Source organism: Aedes albopictus, chromosome 1 (assembly GCF_035046485.1).
Source record: "Aedes albopictus strain Foshan chromosome 1, AalbF5, whole genome shotgun sequence".
Classification (NCBI taxonomy): domain Eukaryota; kingdom Metazoa; phylum Arthropoda; class Insecta; order Diptera; family Culicidae; genus Aedes; species Aedes albopictus.
The window spans coordinates 122237577-122259944 of NC_085136.1; positions in this window are offsets into that span (position 1 = coordinate 122237577).

Here is a 22368-nt window from a genome sequence, read left to right on the forward strand (position 1 = left end):
TTTTGCCCCAACCAATGGAGTGCATATTGCCCCAATCAATAGCAAAAAATAAAATAGTTTAAAACATATAATTTACGTGGATTACTGTTTAAGTTATTTTTCCTATGCTTAGCATTGCCCTCAATGAACTGAATAAACACAACAGCATTAGATGTTTGGTCGGTTTTCACCATCAAATCATTCGACAAACGATCGGGAAAATTACATCAGAATCGTGCTTTTCAATTTTATTCATTTTTCTCACTAATTACGTAACGCAGATATGTAACATTTTCCAGATGCTCATTTATTAAGACGTTCTATTAAACTGATAAGGTTTCAAAGCTCTAAAACCGATAATCCCTGAAAAACAAAGGGGTGCGTTTTGCCTCGACAGTGCGTATTACCCCAGATGCCCCTATTTCTAAATTTCTTGAAAAGTCCGAGTAAAAATTCCCAATGGTACCCTTGGAAGAATTTCAGGAGAAATTACTGAAGGAATACCCGAAGGAACTCGTGAACTATATATTTTTTTTCAGAAATCACTGAAAGAATATCTAGCACAGCCTCGTACCACCCTTCGACAGCGCAACCAGAGGGCAACATTCGATCCACACCGGACGAGGCAACCCCGGTTAATAGATGAACCGTGCGCTGGGCATATCTGTGAGTGAGTTTGTTGGGTGAGATAAAAGTAGAATATAAATAAAAATAAACAAGACCAGCGATAAGATCAACAAAAATCAGTAGGAGAGCGCAAAGCGGGAAAAGACTTACAATAGGAAGCGAAAGGACGTATTTGAAGATAAGATGGACAAATTTGCCGGAAAAGCAGAGCGCCAGTGTTTTTGAAGAGAAGGAAGTTTTGTTGACTTAGGCGCCTTAGGGGTAAAAAGTGGGGGCGCGTCAGAACCGGGTGCGAACGCGAATCAGGATAAAGTACGGACGTCGCGTAACGCGGTGGCCGCTCGCATCGCCCCGGAAGGCGAGGCCCTTTGGACGGGAAGTGTCGATAAACGGATTAAAAGAAGAAACGAAAGATGGTTACATAACCTGAAAAGTGGTGGAGAAAGTAGAGAAAGAGCGCACGGAGAGGAAAAGAAAAGTGAAGCTAGAAAAAGAAAAAAATAAAGAAAATCCAAGTGTGAACGGAGAAGAAAAGGGGAAGCAAAAGAAGAAGAAGAAAGGAGCACACGGAGAGAAGATAGAGAAATAGTGAAATCAGAAGAAGTGTAATCAGTTTCGTACCTTTTAAATCCGCCCTATGTTGCTTATCCTTTGACAGATACGCGTATTTCGACTACCACTTGTAATCTTCCTCAGTGTCAGTTATCCGCTTTAAGGAAGGAGGGGTTCCGAATAGTGTGATAATTTCAGAGGAGATCTTATACAAAAAGTGTGGGAGGTAAAAAATGAACATTTTTGTGTGACCTTATTGATGAAATTTCTAATAAATCAATGGAGCCATTTCAGGAGGTTCTCCATAGAAATTCTTCGGAAAATTTATGGAGGAACTTAGAGCATCTCTAAAAAATATATGTGAAGGAACATTCGGGCTTTTTAAGAATCCTTGGATAAATTTCTGAAAGAATTCTAGACTCTAAATTTTCTAAAAATATAACGCTGTTAGAATGTCTGGAATCTATGGACGATTTTCTGAAAGAATTCTCGGATAAATTTCTGAAACAACCCATGGAGGAGTTTCTTAAGCAGAATTATTTTTAGAAGAATTCATGCTTAAATTTCTGGAGGGTCCTTTATAGGAATTTCTGAAGATTGCATGGAATTTATTCCTCCAAGAATGTCATTCGTCAATTGCCATGAAAATCTTTCAAGAGATATACAAAGAATATGTAGGAAAATGTGTTTATGAAACTAATTAGAACACCGCCAAGAATTTTGTTGATAATTCGTTATGGTTTATAAAAGAGACTCGCTTGTTACTTAAAATTGAATAAGTGAGGATTTTCTGTTACTTTTGTAAGAAATCACTAACGTAAATCACATAGAAATGCTACAAAAGATATGTATACAAGAAAAACTTCAGAAGCTCAAGAAAAAACAATAGAAACTGTTTAGATAATAATACTTTTACTGCTTTCAGGTTTAAATAGGTGGTTCCTTTAGTGTTGGCGAGATAATATCTTTGTCCCCCACGTCTACTTTGGAAGGTTGGGATTCTTCAATTCTGCTACCAACAAAATCGATACCGTGCCTTCTCACTCCAGGAAATATTTTACAAATTTCAGCTCTCCTCGAAGAAATACTATCAAGCATAAACCCATACAACGTAAAAAATGTCCATTGGCACCTGGCACCTATAATGGTAAGAAAATTAATTTCCGGCTCGATACGTGATCCGCATACTTTAACGACCGCATCGTTGCCCATAACATTCCATCCATCCCATCTGGAAGGATCACCTCAAAGCCGCACGCAAGAGTGGACATTCAAAAGTTAATAGTTTGATTGGATATGTTGACCTTTAATGCCCTTTTTCCATGGGTATCTCGCCACGGCCGCCACACATGGAACTACATACACACACCCACCCTCGGTTCAGGTTGATTCACAGAAGCGGCTGATGCTTATGCTGGCAGGTGAATCTTAATGGAATTGAAGTTACCCCGGGGTGAAAAAGAACCGTTTCCGAGAAGGTTGACCAGCAGCCTCCCCTGTCTGGTGGCATGTGTGGTCTCTTTTGAATGGTCAATGCCCCCTCGGATATTGATGGGACCGAATGTAATCAATAAATTACCGTTTCCTGGTTGGTACGGAGACGGCATCTTCAGTGAGCTGTGGGAGTAATGTAGGCGCTAGTTGTTTGAATGACCTAATATGATTGACAAAGATGAACTTAATTGAATAGCATTTCATCATTTTGCAAAACCAAAACTCTTCAAGGAGGTTGTTAGGAAACTCCTTTGGAAATTGAACCTGGAGATCATCCAAAAATGGATCCATTGCATTTGTCAGAAACAACTCCCAGAAGTAACTTTTAGATGACTATATAGGGTAATTGATCCGATCATGGAGGAGTTAAGCGCTGGGTTCATGTTTAAACCACAATTGTATCGCCCCAAGCAAACTTTTTACATGGATTGAATTGAAAATAATAAAATCCATCCTTAATCTACGGGAAAATAACGAAATATTGCCACTTTGATGTTGTTATGAGCATTTTATTCGTTTTTATCTGAAAGAACATTGTGTTCCTAATGTTGCGGTATGTGTTCCTAATGTTGCGGTATTTTGTTCCTATTGTTGCGGTATCCCATTGAAATCATATGGGATACCGCAACATTAGGAACACTACCGCAACAATAGGAACACAGCAGCAAACACATTTAGGAAAATATTTTTTTTAAATAGGTTTTTGGGCAAATCTTAAGCAAACAAATGATGCAATCTCATAATTTAAGCACCATACATCTATTAAAAATACCTTTTGGTAACATTTCAGTCGAAAAAGTGCTCAATTGCCATTACCGCAACAATAGGTACTACCACAACGATGGGAACAATTACCCTACCACCAACCGTTTCAAAAGAATCAAGCACCAAATTTACGAAAGCTTACGGATCGATGAATGGTTGGTAAACATTTTCTTTTCCCTCACAATGCCAGTATGCCATCATCACACACCCACCAAAACCGTTATCTTCATCTCATTGGTTGACGTTCGCGAATATGTGCTTTGGAAAAACGGTGAGCAAATTTACCGCTTTTGCTTAAGGCTCAAGGGGATGTGGAGTGAAATGCTCTGCAATAGATCCTATAAAGTTTTTTTCAGCATCACACGATGGTGCGAAACCATGATCCACGATTGAAGCATTAGTTAAAACCGGCTTTTTTTGTACAAAAACTTTATGATATTCGGTACCACAAATCATGTTTTGCTTAACCTTCCCCACAGCTTTGAATGGCAACCATGCGTAGTAGAAAAGGATCCGCGGACGACGGCAGCGAAACGGTGCCGGAGAAGGGAAAGGTCCGGAAAATAATCCGGAATTTAAGCTCTTCTCTTCTTTGGGGTCTCACTCCACATCCACGCTCATCAGAGGCGCGCCACGTGGCTTGATGAGTCTCCTGATAGAGCGGTGAAATAATACAGGTGCAGCGTGCGGGCGGAGGGCGATATCCCTCCTGATTTTCATCATTGTTTTCCGATGGCAGCAGCAGGGATAAAGCTGGTACTTCAGCAGATTTTTTGTTTGCGTTGCTTTGCTTTACCGCCGTGGGGATTGGATCATAATGTTTGCCTTTATTGAGCCCAAAATTTGACGCTCCGCGCTGTTTTTTTTTCTTCTTCGGACATCCGCTTCGCTTAATCTGGTTTAATAATTATTCGACGATGAATGATGGACAAAGAAGCCTATAAATCAATGAAATTTGCTGATGAGCGGCTACCACGTAATTGCCTCGCCAATATTTTTTTCTAACGAGACAGGAAATTGGGAATTCAGCAAGTAGACTAGACTAGACTAGACTAGACTAGACTAGACTAGACTAGACTAGACTAGACTAGACTAGACTAGACTAGACTAGACTAGACTAGACTAGACTAGACTAGACTAGACTAGACTAGACTAGACTAGACTAGACTAGACTAGACTAGACTAGACTAGACTAGACTAGACTAGACTAGACTAGACTAGACTAGACTAGACTAGACTAGACTAGACTAGACTAGACTAGACTAGACTAGACTAGACTAGACTAGACTAGACTAGACTAGACTAGACTAGACTAGACTAGACTAGACTAGACTAGACTAGACTAGACTAGACTAGACTAGACTAGACTAGACTAGACTAGACTAGACTAGACTAGACTAGACTAGACTAGACTAGACTAGACTAGACTAGACTAGACTAGACTAGACTAGACTAGACTAGACTAGACTAGACTAGACTAGACTAGACTAGACTAGACTAGACTAGACTAGACTAGACTAGACTAGACTAGACTAGACTAGACTAGACTAGACTAGACTAGACTAGACTAGACTAGACTAGACTAGACTAGACTAGACTAGACTAGACTAGACTAGACTAGACTAGACTAGACTAGACTAGACTAGACTAGACTAGACTAGACTAGACTAGACTAGACTAGACTAGACTAGACTAGACTAGACTAGACTAGACTAGACTAGACTAGACTAGACTAGACTAGACTAGACTAGACTAGACTAGACTAGACTAGACTAGACTAGACTAGACTAGACTAGACTAGACTAGACTAGACTAGACTAGACTAGACTAGACTAGACTAGACTAGACTAGACTAGACTAGACTAGACTAGACTAGACTAGACTAGACTAGACTAGACTAGACTAGACTAGACTAGACTAGACTAGACTAGACTAGACTAGACTAGACTAGACTAGACTAGACTAGACTAGACTAGACTAGACTAGACTAGACTAGACTAGACTAGACTAGACTAGACTAGACTAGACTAGACTAGACTAGACTAGACTAGACTAGACTAGACTAGACTAGACTAGACTAGACTAGACTAGACTAGACTAGACTAGACTAGACTAGACTAGACTAGACTAGACTAGACTAGACTAGACTAGACTAGACTAGACTAGACTAGACTAGACTAGACTAGACTAGACTAGACTAGACTAGACTAGACTAGACTAGACTAGACTAGACTAGACTAGACTAGACTAGACTAGACTAGACTAGACTAGACTAGACTAGACTAGACTAGACTAGACTAGACTAGACTAGACTAGACTAGACTAGACTAGACTAGACTAGACTAGACTAGACTAGACTAGACTAGACTAGACTAGACTAGACTAGACTAGACTAGACTAGACTAGACTAGACTAGACTAGACTAGACTAGACTAGACTAGACTAGACTAGACTAGACTAGACTAGACTAGACTAGACTAGACTAGACTAGACTAGACTAGACTAGACTAGACTAGACTAGACTAGACTAGACTAGACTAGACTAGACTAGACTAGACTAGACTAGACTAGACTAGACTAGACTAGACTAGACTAGACTAGACTAGACTAGACTAGACTAGACTAGACTAGACTAGACTAGACTAGACTAGACTAGACTAGACTAGACTAGACTAGACTAGACTAGACTAGACTAGACTAGACTAGACTAGACTAGACTAGACTAGACTAGACTAGACTAGACTAGACTAGACTAGACTAGACTAGACTAGACTAGACTAGACTAGACTAGACTAGACTAGACTAGACTAGACTAGACTAGACCAACCTGCCAACCTGCCAAACTGCCAACCTTCACGTCAGGATCGATGCTATTCCTGAGTAAATCAGGGTGACACCGACCTAAAATGGTGAGTGGGTCATACATCCAAGAAATCACGAGTAGCGACTACGTGTTACAGGTGTAGATAGCGGCCCGGAGAGGTACGCAACAACATGGAAAGAGAAACGAAAACAACAACAGTGGAAAGGTGGTAAATCCGTTCACGAGAGGAGGATGAATGAGGTATCTACCCACCACAGCAAACTAAAATAACGGAACAGCAGCAAGAAGCGGTTTCGCAGTGAAACGCAGTACACGAGCATGGCGCAAAAGCAACAGCAGCAAATTGTGGCCCAAGTACAACAACAGCGTAAAGGAATGCAGCAGCAGACGACTAATAGTGGGAGTATCGTGCTTTGGCAACATCTGAAGGTTCTAGCGGAGAAGAACTGGGCGGACGACTTATGCACAAGAAACACAATGTGCAAAAATACTACAAGGAGCTGGTCTTAAAGATCCGGAGAGTGTACGTCAAGAAGAAGGGTGACGCGATTGTGGTGAAAACCAGTTACGAAAGCTTCCTTGAGGTTCTATTTACCATAAGAACGGCTCCGGAACTTAAAGACTTCAGCGCGGATGTACAAAAAGTCGGCGCACACGGTCTTGAAAACTTTTCTTCGAGATGAAAAAAGATGCGAAGAACAGGAGCTTTCCGTATAAAGAACTTACAGAGATGGTCGTGGCGTGGGAGACACGGTGAAGGCCCGAGCTGTGACGCTGGAAGTGGATCTTCAATGCGTTGTCCCAGACGAGATCCGAATCAGATGGAGATGATAGAGACGTGCAGTTATCAAGCTCCCGCAGGACTGCAAGTTTGGCCTGCATTGTCAAATGGCAGTGCGCGTGGGACAGCTCCACCAAAGGATGCGGACCCGCAGGTTAATCTCGAGGTTAGATAGTTGGGAAGCAGACGTGGTATCAAATCTGTCTGCCTTCCGGGAACAAAGGGAATGGTGAGGACCACTCTGGAAACTGGCTAATTGCCAGTACGCCCAGACAACCAATTAGCACGTATAATAAAGTTTATGTTCATGTTATACGTACTTTTATGCGGTAAAGTTACATCGCATAAGATGCATTAAAAGTGCCTTATGCTTATAAAAGTGGAGGCGCTATACGTGTATTGATGGAAAAATAATGACGCTATATGACTTGAAGCGATATCTTATACGATGCACGGTATGCACTATTGCGACATAATATAGCATCTTATGCAACTTAAAACAATCGAAATAAAATAAAACTTATCACCTAAGTATCGAACTAATAACCTTTGGATTATCGAGCCGCACTTCACACTCAACACCAAGCACTAATTATGAAACACACTGACTAATTGTCATGTCATTCTAACTCAAATTAGTGCTTGTTGGAATGCACTTGGTTTCCGTGCGCTGTACGTGTTCGGCAGGCTATCTGGAGATCAGAATGATGTAGATTTCCTCTCTTGCTAGCACCACACATTGTCAATTATCAGGTCAAAAAACAAAAATGATGAGTTTGTAACTTGTTTTGTAATTATTATTATAAGGGGACTCACTAAACAGTTTAAAGTGCTGCGTAAGCCATGATTTTCTGATTATTTGAAATGTTTCATGAAATTACGAATGAAATAATCAAAGTTTGCCTTGATGATCACGACGTTTAATCAGAGTAAACTTTAATAAGCAGTTTACGCTGTTAAGTGAATCCCCCTTATGACTTTTCACTTTCTTTAAGCTTTTTGGCACTCCAACAGCACCTCTTTCATTGTTATCACATATCACATCGCAATATGCCAGCGTTAACAATTCTAGCTTAGCGAGTTTGTATGTACATTTGAACGAGTTTATTTTGACTTTTATGCGATTTAGTTTGTACACCAATGAGGGTTAAATTGACATAATTAGAAAAGTACCAAGCGAAGTCGTATTATCATCGCAGTACGCAATTATGCGAATTTAATTGACACGTAGCGAGTTCACTCGAACGCTTTTGCGAATAAGCAAAGTTCGTCGCAAAAAAAACATCGGAATATCGTCTACTACGATGTAGTCATACATTGTAAAAGTTAATTTGCACTCTTATATGATTTTACCAGATACATCGCAGTAAGTTCAAAAAATAACATCATATGCGATGAAAATTGTCCCTCAACCGTACATATGTGCGATAGTGACTTAAAATAGTACTTTATACGATGTACAGCGTCCATCCTTATCCTGGTTGTCTGGGCGCTACCTGTGTATCGGCTCCCCAAAGCGAGTCATCGATGTTCGTTGCTGCAGGCTACGTAGCTAACCATGAGAGTACGATATGCACTAGCCCCTCTCTGAAGCAATCCCTTTTTGGTTGGTACCGGAGAGACGAAGTGTTGAGCGGCCGTGTGAAAGTTGTTCAGTGGGTCGAGGAAAGAATACTACAGGCATTCACTTATTATTATTATTATTATTATTATTATTATTATTATTATTTGTAGATGACCCCACACTACATGGTCCTCTCGGTTGAAGTGTCTGTTGAGTAGATTATTCCTCATGGTTTGGAGGAAAAAAGTGGGGGTCTCAGGAACGTTCCAGGTGTCTCTGGGGCGTTTCAAAATACTTTCCGTTCGTTCAGAAATAATTTCTGCGTCTTTAGCAATTATTATGGAAATTTCTTTAAGGATTGCTACGAACGTTCGTGCATGTTTCTTTAAAAAATTTTGTAAGAATTTCCTATCCGAATTGTTCTGGAAATTTCTCAAGAATTCTACTAATTTCTCCAAGGTTTCTCAAGGAGTTCCTTCCAAAATTTCTTCAAAAGATGCAATTCCACGAAAAACATTTTGACAGAGATTCGAAGATTATTTCAGAGATTCATTTGAAAATTCCTCTAGAGAATTTTGTACGGTACTTTTGCAGGATTTATTGTTGAAATTTCTCCGGACTTCCTTTAAGCCTTATTCCATATATTCGAAGATTTCCTCAGGCATTTATTTGGAATTTTCACAAGTATATTCTCAAGAGATTCTGAAAGTTCCTCAATAGGTTTCTACAGAAGTTCCACAATGTATTCTTTCAGGGATTGCTTAGGGTTTATTGAGACCTTACTTCAGGTATTCTTTCACATTTTTCTCAGGTGATGTTTTAGACATTTCTCCAGAAATTCTCTCGGCAACTCCAACAGAAATTTTTCCGGAATTTATTCCTTAGGATTTCTCAATGAATTTATCAAGAACTCTTTCTATGAATACCTATAGAGTGTTCTCCAGCTATTCCAGAAATTCTTTCAAAGATAGTTTCAAAAAATATTTTTCCAAACATGAGTCAGAAATTCTATAACTATGGTCTCCAGGATGTTTTTTGTTTCTTCACAACTTCCTTCAGGAACTTTTCTCTAGAGATTTTTATGTATCTATCCACGAAAAATATATAAAAGAAATTCTTCTTTGAATTCCTCCAAATTCTTTCAGGGATCCCTCAGAATTTTTTTGATGGATTTATACAAGAATTCCACCAGTACGTTTGTCTGCAACTTCTGCAAGAATTTTGGCAGACATTTTTTTTAGATTCCTTCAAAAATTTACCTACGGATATTTGCAGGAGTTCTCTCAGAAATATCTCAAGCAATTTTTCCTTGAAATAACTTTCAGAGCTCTTCAAGAAGTTTCTCATAATTTATTTATGAATTTAAGAATTTAAGAAGAACCTTAAGAAGATTCTTCGTGTACTTTACTAGGAGATATTGTCCAAGAACTGTTCCAGAAAATTTTCAAGAAATTCTTCTAGGAATCTCAAAAGTTAATACAAGGAGTTTTTTTATGAAAGGGTTCCAGATATTTCTTTAGATTTCCTTTAGAGATTCTTTCAAGAGTTCTTCCAGGCATTTTTGTGAAATTTGTGGAAAAGCTTCAGAAAAACTTCGTTGGACTTTGAAGAATCTCCGAAAGAATTTTTGAAGTAATCTCCAGTAAAGTTTATTTAAAAAATGTCAGGAAGTACTTTCGAATGGTGGAGATCCAGGAATATCTGAAAAAAAAACTGGTAAATTTTTGAAGGAATCCCACAAGGAAGTTTTGAAAAACCTCTTAGGGAAATACCTGGAGAAATTCCTCGGAAAAGCCATGGATGGACTTTCTAGAAAAGTTAATTGAGTTTTCTTTAAAGATTTTCTGAAGAAATTTCTAAAGATTTTTTGAAGCAATCGCTGAAAGAATTTCTGAAAGTATTTCTGAAGCAATTTGTGGCCATATTTCAGAAGAAATTCTTGTAGAAATACTAAAAAAAAAAACGCCTAGAAAAGCTTCTCTAAAGATCCTTTGAAAAACTGTAGATATTTCTAAAGAAATTCCTGTTGAAATTCTCAGGATACATCTCTAAATAAATTCCTCATAGCATTCGTAGAGAAATTCTTGAAGTTATCCTTAAATAAATGCCTGGAAAATTTATGAAGGAATACATGGATAAATATTTGGAGAAAATCCAGCAGGATTTTCTGAAACCTCTGAAAAAACGCATGGAGCAATTTTGAAAGCAATACATAGAAGATTTATTAATAGAATCCTTGGGCAACTTTATAAAGGTAATTAAGAAAGGATCTTTCAGCAAAAAAAATACTAAAGGAATCAGTGGAAGATTTTTTAGAGAAATCTGTGGATAAATTTCTGGAGGAATTCTGAACTATGGATTTTCCGGAGGAATCGCTGAAACCGTTTCTGAGGAAATCCGAGGATGATATCCTGAAAAAATCCAGAATTTTGAGAGAATTTGAGGATAAAGGTTTTCTAGATGAGTTCTTGGAGAAATTTATAGACAATCCTCTAGAGTTAATTCTAAATGAAATTCTAGAGCAATTTCTGTAGAAATCTGTGGCAAATTTTCTAAAAAGCTTTCAAATAAATCCGTAAAAGCCTTCTGAAAAAAAAAAAATAAAAACCAAGATTTATCCACCTAGTGGTGATAGTGCCTTTCTCGTCGAATATGTACTCATGATCTTTCCGTCGACGCAATCAATATTACCTTTAGAGTATGTGATCAGCCCCAAATCTCTGTGCTTTGGTAACGGACGAGAAGGAGGAAATGCTCATAACAACGATCTGGGACTATACCACCTAAGAATTTCTGAATCATGAAAATACTTTATTTAGAAAATAAAGAATTTTATCAAGGTCATCATCGAATTGGGGCACTTATTCCGACGTTATGTTAAACGTATGGGCAGAGCTGAAAGTATCAGTACTTTGAGTTGACTGCTTGACCACCTTCACTGGAGGCTGATTCATACCAAGATAGATTACAGTTACTAGCCAGGATTAAACTTTTTTCGCAGATCATTTTGACAAAGTTTTATCTGCACACTTTATGCTATATTTTGTAATCATTGGTTACAAAATTCATGTAGAATTTGTTATGTAGTAATTTAAATTGCCAATGCTATATCACATTCAAATATCAACCACATTACAGAGCTCGCACTCCAGTCGAATCAAAATTTTGCGCAGTAATAGTGGACGCAAATAAAGATTTAAAAGAATGTTCCGGGCTGATGCGCTTAAATTTTAATTTTTCCATACAACGTTGATCCATCCTACTCTAAATTTACGTCTCAGGAATCTAAAATGGTGTGATTTTATGAGATCGCTTTAGTTTTTTTTAAGTTTAGTTCACTTTCGTAATTCCGCTAAAGCACCCAACGCTGCTTCTGCAACACCACCGGTAGCCTCTTATGTAGTCTGAGTATATTTTGTATTGCTTATGAGACCGCCGGAAATGATTCCGGAACACTACCGGTATATTTAAATGTGATCTGAGTTTATGAAAACTGTTAATCAGGTTACCCGAAACTAAAAACACTACCGGTAGTAACTTCTGTGGAATGTGCCTATTTTCTTATTATCCATGCATCAGGTTACTGACAAAAAGCATTTTGATGTACCGCAAGCATCGGTTTGATGTCCACTTCCAGTGGGACACCCTTAACCGGTTCCGGAAAATTTACATGGTTCATTTTTATATTTGACCAATTCCGGCGGGACATCTGAAACCGGTTGTGGAATACTATCGGTGGTCTCTAACGTAATCTGAGCTGATTTTCTTGAAAACCTTTCATCAGCTTATCGAAAAAACCGCGATTTGATGAAGCGCATGCATTTGACCACATCCAGAGGGACACCGGGAACCGATTCCGGGACACTACTAATTTTCCCAAGCATGATCTGAGATATTTTTTCTTGGTAACCGTTCATCAGGATACCTTAAAAGCCATTTGATGTGTCGCGAATATTTTTTTAATTCTTTTTTACATTCGGCCACTTTCAGCGAGACACCTCGAACCGATTCCGGAACACTATCAGTAGTTTCTAATGTGGGCTTAGCTTATTTTCTTGCTGATCATACAAGTTATCGAAGAGGCCACGATTTGATGTGTCGCATGTATAAATTAGGCTACTTCCGGCGGGACACCAGATACCGGTTCCGGGTTGCTACCGGTTCAGATATGATCTGAGATTATTTTCCTGCTTACCGTTCCTCATGTTATAGAAAAAGCGGCGATTTGATGTGTCGCATGCATGGGTTTGGTTCACTTTTATATTTGGCCACTTCCGGCGGGACACCCAGAACCGGTTCCGGAATACTACCGGTTCAGATATAGTCCGCGACTATTTTCCTGCTTACTGTTCATCAGATAATCGAAAATGCCGTGGTTTGATGGGTCGCATGCATGGGTTTGTTGCAATTTCATATCTGGCCCCCTCCTGGGGTACTGGTCCGGAACACCTAAATAGTCATAACTCCGGAACGGCTGGACCGATTCAAACTATTTTCAATAGGAAACAATGGGACAATATTCCGCGTCGATTGAAACCAAAAGCGTTGAAATCTAGACTAGACTAGACTAGACTAGACTAGACTAGACTAGACTAGACTAGACTAGACTAGACTAGACTAGACTAGACCAACCTGCCAACCTGCCAAACTGCCAACCTTCACGTCAGGATCGATGCTATTCCTGAGTAAATCAGGGTGACACCGACCTAAAATGGTGAGTGGGTCATACATCCAAGAAATCACGAGTAGCGACTACGTGTTACAGGTGTAGATAGCGGCCCGGAGAGGTACGCAACAACATGGAAAGAGAAACGAAAACAACAACAGTGGAAAGGTGGTAAATCCGTTCACGAGAGGAGGATGAATGAGGTATCTACCCACCACAGCAAACTAAAATAACGGAACAGCAGCAAGAAGCGGTTTCGCAGTGAAACGCAGTACACGAGCATGGCGCAAAAGCAACAGCAGCAAATTGTGGCCCAAGTACAACAACAGCGTAAAGGAATGCAGCAGCAGACGACTAATAGTGGGAGTATCGTGCTTTGGCAACATCTGAAGGTTCTAGCGGAGAAGAACTGGGCGGACGACTTATGCACAAGAAACACAATGTGCAAAAATACTACAAGGAGCTGGTCTTAAAGATCCGGAGAGTGTACGTCAAGAAGAAGGGTGACGCGATTGTGGTGAAAACCAGTTACGAAAGCTTCCTTGAGGTTCTATTTACCATAAGAACGGCTCCGGAACTTAAAGACTTCAGCGCGGATGTACAAAAAGTCGGCGCACACGGTCTTGAAAACTTTTCTTCGAGATGAAAAAAGATGCGAAGAACAGGAGCTTTCCGTATAAAGAACTTACAGAGATGGTCGTGGCGTGGGAGACACGGTGAAGGCCCGAGCTGTGACGCTGGAAGTGGATCTTCAATGCGTTGTCCCAGACGAGATCCGAATCAGATGGAGATGATAGAGACGTGCAGTTATCAAGCTCCCGCAGGACTGCAAGTTTGGCCTGCATTGTCAAATGGCAGTGCGCGTGGGACAGCTCCACCAAAGGATGCGGACCCGCAGGTTAATCTCGAGGTTAGATAGTTGGGAAGCAGACGTGGTATCAAATCTGTCTGCCTTCCGGGAACAAAGGGAATGGTGAGGACCACTCTGGAAACTGGCTAATTGCCAGTACGCCCAGACAACCAATTAGCACGTATAATAAAGTTTATGTTCATGTTATACGTACTTTTATGCGGTAAAGTTACATCGCATAAGATGCATTAAAAGTGCCTTATGCTTATAAAAGTGGAGGCGCTATACGTGTATTGATGGAAAAATAATGACGCTATATGACTTGAAGCGATATCTTATACGATGCACGGTATGCACTATTGCGACATAATATAGCATCTTATGCAACTTAAAACAATCGAAATAAAATAAAACTTATCACCTAAGTATCGAACTAATAACCTTTGGATTATCGAGCCGCACTTCACACTCAACACCAAGCACTAATTATGAAACACACTGACTAATTGTCATGTCATTCTAACTCAAATTAGTGCTTGTTGGAATGCACTTGGTTTCCGTGCGCTGTACGTGTTCGGCAGGCTATCTGGAGATCAGAATGATGTAGATTTCCTCTCTTGCTAGCACCACACATTGTCAATTATCAGGTCAAAAAACAAAAATGATGAGTTTGTAACTTGTTTTGTAATTATTATTATAAGGGGACTCACTAAACAGTTTAAAGTGCTGCGTAAGCCATGATTTTCTGATTATTTGAAATGTTTCATGAAATTACGAATGAAATAATCAAAGTTTGCCTTGATGATCACGACGTTTAATCAGAGTAAACTTTAATAAGCAGTTTACGCTGTTAAGTGAATCCCCCTTATGACTTTTCACTTTCTTTAAGCTTTTTGGCACTCCAACAGCACCTCTTTCATTGTTATCACATATCACATCGCAATATGCCAGCGTTAACAATTCTAGCTTAGCGAGTTTGTATGTACATTTGAACGAGTTTATTTTGACTTTTATGCGATTTAGTTTGTACACCAATGAGGGTTAAATTGACATAATTAGAAAAGTACCAAGCGAAGTCGTATTATCATCGCAGTACGCAATTATGCGAATTTAATTGACACGTAGCGAGTTCACTCGAACGCTTTTGCGAATAAGCAAAGTTCGTCGCAAAAAAAACATCGGAATATCGTCTACTACGATGTAGTCATACATTGTAAAAGTTAATTTGCACTCTTATATGATTTTACCAGATACATCGCAGTAAGTTCAAAAAATAACATCATATGCGATGAAAATTGTCCCTCAACCGTACATATGTGCGATAGTGACTTAAAATAGTACTTTATACGATGTACAGCGTCCATCCTTATCCTGGTTGTCTGGGCGCTACCTGTGTATCGGCTCCCCAAAGCGAGTCATCGATGTTCGTTGCTGCAGGCTACGTAGCTAACCATGAGAGTACGATATGCACTAGCCCCTCTCTGAAGCAATCCCTTTTTGGTTGGTACCGGAGAGACGAAGTGTTGAGCGGCCGTGTGAAAGTTGTTCAGTGGGTCGAGGAAAGAATACTACAGGCATTCACTTATTATTATTATTATTATTATTATTATTATTATTATTATTTGTAGATGACCCCACACTACATGGTCCTCTCGGTTGAAGTGTCTGTTGAGTAGATTATTCCTCATGGTTTGGAGGAAAAAAGTGGGGGTCTCAGGAACGTTCCAGGTGTCTCTGGGGCGTTTCAAAATACTTTCCGTTCGTTCAGAAATAATTTCTGCGTCTTTAGCAATTATTATGGAAATTTCTTTAAGGATTGCTACGAACGTTCGTGCATGTTTCTTTAAAAAATTTTGTAAGAATTTCCTATCCGAATTGTTCTGGAAATTTCTCAAGAATTCTACTAATTTCTCCAAGGTTTCTCAAGGAGTTCCTTCCAAAATTTCTTCAAAAGATGCAATTCCACGAAAAACATTTTGACAGAGATTCGAAGATTATTTCAGAGATTCATTTGAAAATTCCTCTAGAGAATTTTGTACGGTACTTTTGCAGGATTTATTGTTGAAATTTCTCCGGACTTCCTTTAAGCCTTATTCCATATATTCGAAGATTTCCTCAGGCATTTATTTGGAATTTTCACAAGTATATTCTCAAGAGATTCTGAAAGTTCCTCAATAGGTTTCTACAGAAGTTCCACAATGTATTCTTTCAGGGATTGCTTAGGGTTTATTGAGACCTTACTTCAGGTATTCTTTCACATTTTTCTCAGGTGATGTTTTAGACATTTCTCCAGAAATTCTCTCGGCAACTCCAACAGAAATTTTTCCGGAATTTATTCCTTAGGATTTCTCAATGAATTTATCAAGAACTCTTTCTATGAATACCTATAGAGTGTTCTCCAGCTATTCCAGAAATTCTTTCAAAGATAGTTTCAAAAAATATTTTTCCAAACATGAGTCAGAAATTCTATAACTATGGTCTCCAGGATGTTTTTTGTTTCTTCACAACTTCCTTCAGGAACTTTTCTCTAGAGATTTTTATGTATCTATCCACGAAAAATATATAAAAGAAATTCTTCTTTGAATTCCTCCAAATTCTTTCAGGGATCCCTCAGAATTTTTTTGATGGATTTATACAAGAATTCCACCAGTACGTTTGTCTGCAACTTCTGCAAGAATTTTGGCAGACATTTTTTTTAGATTCCTTCAAAAATTTACCTACGGATATTTGCAGGAGTTCTCTCAGAAATATCTCAAGCAATTTTTCCTTGAAATAACTTTCAGAGCTCTTCAAGAAGTTTCTCATAATTTATTTATGAATTTAAGAATTTAAGAAGAACCTTAAGAAGATTCTTCGTGTACTTTACTAGGAGATATTGTCCAAGAACTGTTCCAGAAAATTTTCAAGAAATTCTTCTAGGAATCTCAAAAGTTAATACAAGGAGTTTTTTTATGAAAGGGTTCCAGATATTTCTTTAGATTTCCTTTAGAGATTCTTTCAAGAGTTCTTCCAGGCATTTTTGTGAAATTTGTGGAAAAGCTTCAGAAAAACTTCGTTGGACTTTGAAGAATCTCCGAAAGAATTTTTGAAGTAATCTCCAGTAAAGTTTATTTAAAAAATGTCAGGAAGTACTTTCGAATGGTGGAGATCCAGGAATATCTGAAAAAAAAACTGGTAAATTTTTGAAGGAATCCCACAAGGAAGTTTTGAAAAACCTCTTAGGGAAATACCTGGAGAAATTCCTCGGAAAAGCCATGGATGGACTTTCTAGAAAAGTTAATTGAGTTTTCTTTAAAGATTTTCTGAAGAAATTTCTAAAGATTTTTTGAAGCAATCGCTGAAAGAATTTCTGAAAGTATTTCTGAAGCAATTTGTGGCCATATTTCAGAAGAAATTCTTGTAGAAATACTAAAAAAAAAAACGCCTAGAAAAGCTTCTCTAAAGATCCTTTGAAAAACTGTAGATATTTCTAAAGAAATTCCTGTTGAAATTCTCAGGATACATCTCTAAATAAATTCCTCATAGCATTCGTAGAGAAATTCTTGAAGTTATCCTTAAATAAATGCCTGGAAAATTTATGAAGGAATACATGGATAAATATTTGGAGAAAATCCAGCAGGATTTTCTGAAACCTCTGAAAAAACGCATGGAGCAATTTTGAAAGCAATACATAGAAGATTTATTAATAGAATCCTTGGGCAACTTTATAAAGGTAATTAAGAAAGGATCTTTCAGCAAAAAAAATACTAAAGGAATCAGTGGAAGATTTTTTAGAGAAATCTGTGGATAAATTTCTGGAGGAATTCTGAACTATGGATTTTCCGGAGGAATCGCTGAAACCGTTTCTGAGGAAATCCGAGGATGATATCCTGAAAAAATCCAGAATTTTGAGAGAATTTGAGGATAAAGGTTTTCTAGATGAGTTCTTGGAGAAATTTATAGACAATCCTCTAGAGTTAATTCTAAATGAAATTCTAGAGCAATTTCTGTAGAAATCTGTGGCAAATTTTCTAAAAAGCTTTCAAATAAATCCGTAAAAGCCTTCTGAAAAAAAAAAAAATAAAAACCAAGATTTATCCACCTAGTGGTGATAGTGCCTTTCTCGTCGAATATGTACTCATGATCTTTCCGTCGACGCAATCAATATTACCTTTAGAGTATGTGATCAGCCCCAAATCTCTGTGCTTTGGTAACGGACGAGAAGGAGGAAATGCTCATAACAACGATCTGGGACTATACCACCTAAGAATTTCTGAATCATGAAAATACTTTATTTAGAAAATAAAGAATTTTATCAAGGTCATCATCGAATTGGGGCACTTATTCCGACGTTATGTTAAACGTATGGGCAGAGCTGAAAGTATCAGTACTTTGAGTTGACTGCTTGACCACCTTCACTGGAGGCTGATTCATACCAAGATAGATTACAGTTACTAGCCAGGATTAAACTTTTTTCGCAGATCATTTTGACAAAGTTTTATCTGCACACTTTATGCTATATTTTGTAATCATTGGTTACAAAATTCATGTAGAATTTGTTATGTAGTAATTTAAATTGCCAATGCTATATCACATTCAAATATCAACCACATTACAGAGCTCGCACTCCAGTCGAATCAAAATTTTGCGCAGTAATAGTGGACGCAAATAAAGATTTAAAAGAATGTTCCGGGCTGATGCGCTTAAATTTTAATTTTTCCATACAACGTTGATCCATCCTACTCTAAATTTACGTCTCAGGAATCTAAAATGGTGTGATTTTATGAGATCGCTTTAGTTTTTTTTAAGTTTAGTTCACTTTCGTAATTCCGCTAAAGCACCCAACGCTGCTTCTGCAACACCACCGGTAGCCTCTTATGTAGTCTGAGTATATTTTGTATTGCTTATGAGACCGCCGGAAATGATTCCGGAACACTACCGGTATATTTAAATGTGATCTGAGTTTATGAAAACTGTTAATCAGGTTACCCGAAACTAAAAACACTACCGGTAGTAACTTCTGTGGAATGTGCCTATTTTCTTATTATCCATGCATCAGGTTACTGACAAAAAGCATTTTGATGTACCGCAAGCATCGGTTTGATGTCCACTTCCAGTGGGACACCCTTAACCGGTTCCGGAAAATTTACATGGTTCATTTTTATATTTGACCAATTCCGGCGGGACATCTGAAACCGGTTGTGGAATACTATCGGTGGTCTCTAACGTAATCTGAGCTGATTTTCTTGAAAACCTTTCATCAGCTTATCGAAAAAACCGCGATTTGATGAAGCGCATGCATTTGACCACATCCAGAGGGACACCGGGAACCGATTCCGGGACACTACTAATTTTCCCAAGCATGATCTGAGATATTTTTTCTTGGTAACCGTTCATCAGGATACCTTAAAAGCCATTTGATGTGTCGCGAATATTTTTTTAATTCTTTTTTACATTCGGCCACTTTCAGCGAGACACCTCGAACCGATTCCGGAACACTATCAGTAGTTTCTAATGTGGGCTTAGCTTATTTTCTTGCTGATCATACAAGTTATCGAAGAGGCCACGATTTGATGTGTCGCATGTATAAATTAGGCTACTTCCGGCGGGACACCAGATACCGGTTCCGGGTTGCTACCGGTTCAGATATGATCTGAGATTATTTTCCTGCTTACCGTTCCTCATGTTATAGAAAAAGCGGCGATTTGATGTGTCGCATGCATGGGTTTGGTTCACTTTTATATTTGGCCACTTCCGGCGGGACACCCAGAACCGGTTCCGGAATACTACCGGTTCAGATATAGTCCGCGACTATTTTCCTGCTTACTGTTCATCAGATAATCGAAAATGCCGTGGTTTGATGGGTCGCATGCATGGGTTTGTTGCAATTTCATATCTGGCCCCCTCCTGGGGTACTGGTCCGGAACACCTAAATAGTCATAACTCCGGAACGGCTGGACCGATTCAAACTATTTTCAATAGGAAACAATGGGACAATATTCCGCGTCGATTGAAACCAAAAGCGTTGAAATCGGATGATATTTACTATCCAAAAGTGAGGTGACATTTTTGTACGCACACACATACATACACACAGACATCATCTCAACTCGTCGAGCTGAGTCGATTGGTATATAAGACTTGGCCCTCCGGGGGTTCTATCAAAATTTCATTTTTGGAGTGAACATATAGCCTTTCGGTACACCTTGGTGTACGAGAAAGGCAAAAAGGCTTTCTAAAGAAATGGGAATGGGTAATGGGAAATTGCAGATTTTTTTTTATTAAATTCTCGGAAAAAAATTCTGAAGGAATCATCAATGAAGGAATCATCAATCAATTCGGGAATTTCTGAAAGATTTTTTAAAGGAACCGAAGGAGTAATGTCTGAAGATATCTATGAATTGCTTTCCAAATGCATGCTTTGATAAATTTCTGGAGAAATTTCTCAAAGAATTTCTAAAAAAAATCATGGCAATATTTCTGAAGCAATCTTTGCAAGATTTTCTAAAATAACCTTTTGGGGAACACTGGAGAAATAGCTAGTGAAATATCTAAACAAATTCCTGTAAGAAACTCCGGAAATCCTTGGAAAAAAATAGGTATGAATCTTTGATAGGTCATTGTAAGTTATTTCCGGCGAATTCCGGGGGGTTATCCATGGACACTCATATTGATAGGGAATTAATTTTGTTATTTTTTTTTTTATCTCAAGAGATAGTTACTCAGTGAGTAACTTGGAGTAACCTCGATGACACCACTGATTATACCATGATAGGGTAGAAAGTGAAAGCAGCGCAACGGCAACCAGTTCGATATAGTAGAATTAGAATAGAATACATAGCTCACGCAGTGCCCTAGTGGACAAATGAGCTGTAAATTAGGTTAAGTGATTGAAGAATAAATAAAGCTGAAGAAACCCTCTGAAACACACCTGAAACCCCCTTTCAGGGGTGTTCAATAACGTCCCTGAAACGTTATTGAACACCCCTGAAACCTCTCGGATCGCTATAAACAGGTTTCTGAAATCTCCTTTATCTCTCTGAAATGCCTCTGACATGTCTTGAAACGCCTCTGAAAGCTCTTGAGATGCCAATCAAAAGCTTCTGATACCCCCTGAAACTCACTTGAAGTTCCTTGACATGTCTCTAAAACCCCCATAATACTATTGACACTCCCGTATAGCAACTGGTTCTGAATAACACCACGACATCCACCGTCATTTTTTTGTCTCACGCCGACGCCGAACGAAGCCTGTTAAGTTTGCTATGGAGATGTATTCAGTTGTTTCTTCAGAGATTTATCCAGGATATTTATGGGATGCCTCTAGGAGATCCATAGAGGATTTTCTCAGAAGATCTTCCAGGTACTCCGACAGATATTCCATTAGGAGTTACCCCAAAATTTTCTTTTGTAATTTTCGGAGTAGGATTTCTCCTGGAATACTTTCGGAAATTTATTCTGGAGAAGGAATTCTGGAATCCCTCTTGGAATACCTTCGGGATGCCTCATGAAGATTTTCCAGTGATGCTTTCAGAAGTTCTTCAAAGTATTTATCTAGGAGTCCCTCCAGAGTTCCTTCGCAGAAGTTCCTGCAGGGGTTAATCTACGACTTCCTTCGATGACTCCTGTAGTATAGTAGTTCCTTTTTTTCTTTTTCTACAGATGTTTCCAGGTATTCTAGGGATCTTCCAAGTAGTTCTGAGAGAATTCAGGGATACTTCCTGGTGTTTCATCAGGGATGCTTCCAGAAGATCTATTAGGATATCCTCCAAAAGTTTCTTCTCGAATTCTGGCAGTAGCTCCTTTAGAGATTAGTCTAGGAGTTCATCCGAGAAATCCTTCAGAAATTCCCATAAAAGTTCATGTAGGAATTAGTGCAGGAGTTCCTTCAGAGATTCCTTCAGGAGTTTCAGGAATTCGTGAAGATGTTTCTTCAGAGATTCCTCTTGGAGTTCATTCAGGAATTTCATCAAAAATTCTTCAAGAGATTTCTCCAGAAGTTTCTTCAGAGATTCCTGCAGAAGTTCCTTTATGGTCAGTCCTTCAGGGATTCCCCCAAAAAACCTTTAGGGACTCTTTCATGAGTTCTTCCAGGAATTGCTCCGGGAATTCTTCCCGAGATTTTTTCAGAAGGATTCAGGTATTCTTTCAGGGATTCTTCTAGGAGTTTCTCCAAGAATTTCTTTAGGATCAGTACACTGCAGTGCACGCGGGAATAGATTTAATTTTGTATTTTGTTACATCTTCGTACTGTGTCGCCTATAAAAGGCGACAGTGATTTTGTACC